Below are 3,305 nucleotides of genomic sequence, written 5' to 3'. Positions count from 1 at the left end.
TGCTCTCACACACACTACTGAAAATGCTCTCACACACACTACTGAAAATGCTCTCACATACACATGTCAAATGCTCTCACACACACTACTGAAAATGCTCTCACACACACTACTGAAAATGCTCTCACATACACATGTGAAAATGTTCTCACACACACTACTGAAAATGCTCTCACATACACATGTCAAATGCTCTCACACACACTACTGAAAATGCTCTCACACACACTACTGAAAATGCTCTCACACACACTACTGAAAATGCTCTCACACACACTACTGAAAATGCTCTCACATACACATGTCAAATGCTCTCACACACACTACTGAAAATGCTCTCACACACACTACTGAAAATGCTCTCACACACACTACTGAAAATGCTCTCACATACACATGTGAAAATGCTCTCACATACACATGTGAAAATCCTCTCACATACACATGTGAAAATGCTCTCACACACACTATCCAAAATGCTCTCACATACACATATGAAAATTTCAATAGAAACGGAAGGCATTTCAGTAGAAACGTTTTTTTTTTTACTTTATTGTTAGAAATGAAGTTGGTCGACTGAAGGCATTTCAGTGGAAATGAACCTGTGTCCGAATTCCTGCCCTGATCCCTAACTACTAAAACCCTATATAGTGCAGAACTATATATAGTTCTCTGAATTTAAAAGCAATTCAGACACCCGTGCTCAGTACTTTTTTCTTTTGGGTGTTGTTCATAACGCGCTTGACACGGAAATAAAGTGGCGCATTACCGCCACCACCTGGTCTGGAGGCGAACTACTCCTATTTATCGGGGAGAATGACTCTTATTTGTCAGAGTAAAAACATAATAAATATGAACATTTTACAAAGACTATCTATGAATCTGCTGTGTTCTGATCATGGAAAACGTGACTGATTTATAAATAATTAAATTACAAACACTTTGGTGTTGATTTAATGTATTTGTTCATAAATAAACCCCCAAGTTATTTTTTCATGCCAATATTTATTTTGTTTTTGTGCCGCTGAACGATTAACGGGCTCTTGCAAGGAGGCATTTTTTTCTGTAGTTTTCTTACACCTTACTGAAAATGGCTTTGAAAATGAATCTGTCCGTGTTCCTGGCAATAATTCAACCGTTTTTCGTGAGATCAAACTGAAAACGAGCAGATATGCAGCATCACAGGACGGCAAGGACAAGCAGACATCTCAGAAGATTTCCTCTGGATTCCCTGACCAGACAGAATAACTTGTGAGTTAAACTTAAAGCTTTTTTTATAGTTAAACTTAAACTTTAACTTAAACTTTGTTACTAATCATGCTCAAGGTTACACAGTCTGCTGGGTAAGAGTTTAACATTCTTTTTCAAGTGAGTTGTGTAGTCCAATTACATGAAACACTTGTGAGTTCAAAGTTTAGAATTTTTTATTCAGAGTCAAACCATATCACTTGTTTTAAACAAAAACAAAAGAAAAACTTTCATTTTTAAAAGTTTAAATGAAAATCCAAAAACCCAGCCAAATAAAAACCACGAGATTTTCCAGAATTAATAAATACTTCATAATCTAAAATGTAAGACATCAAAATAAATAGAAACATTAAAAAAATGTGATTTAATTTCCTCAATGAAATAATTAATGTTGCATTTTCCAGGGTTTTCCACGTCTCTACTGCTTTACCAACACAAAGGTGTCTGTCCTGGCCCTTTACGCTGACGGTCAGTCCGACACAAGACTGGATTTTCGGTTGACCCGCAGGACCATCGAGCATCTGGGTCGATGGTCCTGAAGCATCAGCTTTGGGTTCCTCACACTCTGGGGGGTCACAGGAGACTGACGTCCTGGTGTTTCTTTTCTGGCTGGCGTGTGGCACATCTTACAGTGTGGTAGCCAGAGTCTTTGACATGACACGGTCCACCGTGAGCGATGTTGTCCACAGGACGGCAGACCGCATCCTCCGGCTGATGAGCAGGGTCACCCAGCTTCCCAGTGGGAATGAACTACCATAAGTCGCCTCTGGATTTTAGCAGCTCGCTTGGTCTTTCTCCTTCCAAAGGGTCACAAGGAGCATTGATGGCTGCCACATAAGAATAAAGGCCCTAAAAGAAAATGCAGCTTGTTATTTTAACAGGAAGCTTTTTTATTCCATTAAAATGCATGCTGTATGTGACTCTAATGCCAAATTTATAGATATTTTTGTTGGGAATCCAGGATCAATCCATGATTCACGGGTTCTACGTAAAAGCCCAATTTATGTAAATCAAACAAACCCACCTGAAGGATCCTTTTGGGTGATGGTGGGTATCCCTGCATTGCACATCCCATCATGCTGCTGACACCCTACAGGGAACCCATGAGGAATGCCATTGAGGCAGTTACAACCAGAACCACTCCAGAACACGCTCTGTTGTGAAGAGAGCATTTGGCATGATAAAGATGAGGAGGAGAGCAATATTTCTGGGGGCACTGGAAGTAAAACCAACCTTTGCAATGAAAATCATTGCCTGCAGTTCAATTCTGCACATTCTGTGCATCAGCAAAGGCGACTGCTTAGCCACAGATGTTGAGCCACACCAGGACAACACCAGGAACATGCAGGACGAGCAGAGTCACGTCTGTCTGCAAGGACAAATCTTTGCTTTCCTTTCAGCTCCAACTGTGACACACATGACTCTAGAAGACCAGGATTATTGTTAACATGTATAAAAATAAATATTAACATATAAAACGAAATTCTAAATATGTACATCTGATATTTATATGAAAATCCTTTTAAGATTGTTAAAAATAGCTCAGATTTAAATAATACTTGTAAATTATTCATTTTTGTTCATACATTTATTAAACAAATTGGAAAAACAATGGCTGCATTACATTTTAGAACAATAATTTCAACTCAAGTAAACTTAACAGACTCTCCTGTCGCTGTTCCTCCCTTCTAGCCCTTTCCTCCTCTCTCTTCTGGGTCTTTAACATAAACCTTTAACCCAGTACGACAACGATTAACCGTTTATTAAAATGAAGTCAAATCTGATCATATGTCTCTACCCATCTGGCACGAGCTAGCTTGAAAACAAACAGGCTATCTTTCTCCATCCGCAAATGGATCGGATTTTCCTCATCCTCGTCTGTCCCTACATATATGAACACATTTAAAACATGTGTTAATAACTTGTGACTACGGTTAGAAGTCACTGCTTTTTGATGTAATATCTAGCGTTTGTTTTTAGCCTTCGGCGCTAATTCGCGTTAGCGTTAGCTTTAGCATTACTGAAATTGATGAGCTTCAAAACAATCTAGGTTGTTG

General features: G+C 39.0%; 1 long non-coding RNA gene across 1 annotated transcript; it reads right to left on the bottom strand.

Annotated features, from left to right (window-relative positions):
• Positions 1-1,866: 1,866 nt before the first annotated feature.
• LOC144984102 (uncharacterized) lies at positions 1,867-2,614 on the bottom strand. The gene is made up of 3 exons (XR_013647759.1): positions 2,482-2,614; positions 2,273-2,402; positions 1,867-2,097 (listed from the first exon to the last, which is right to left on the bottom strand). It is a non-coding gene; the product is annotated as an uncharacterized LOC144984102 (long non-coding RNA).
• Positions 2,615-3,305: the final 691 nt, after the last annotated feature.

This window comes from Oryzias latipes, chromosome 15 (genome assembly GCF_053564925.1).
Source record: "Oryzias latipes strain Hd-rR chromosome 15, Olatipes_Hd-rR_3.1".
NCBI classification, from domain to species: Eukaryota; Metazoa; Chordata; class Actinopteri; order Beloniformes; family Adrianichthyidae; genus Oryzias; species Oryzias latipes.
This window is presented reverse-complemented; position numbering and strand designations above follow the sequence as displayed.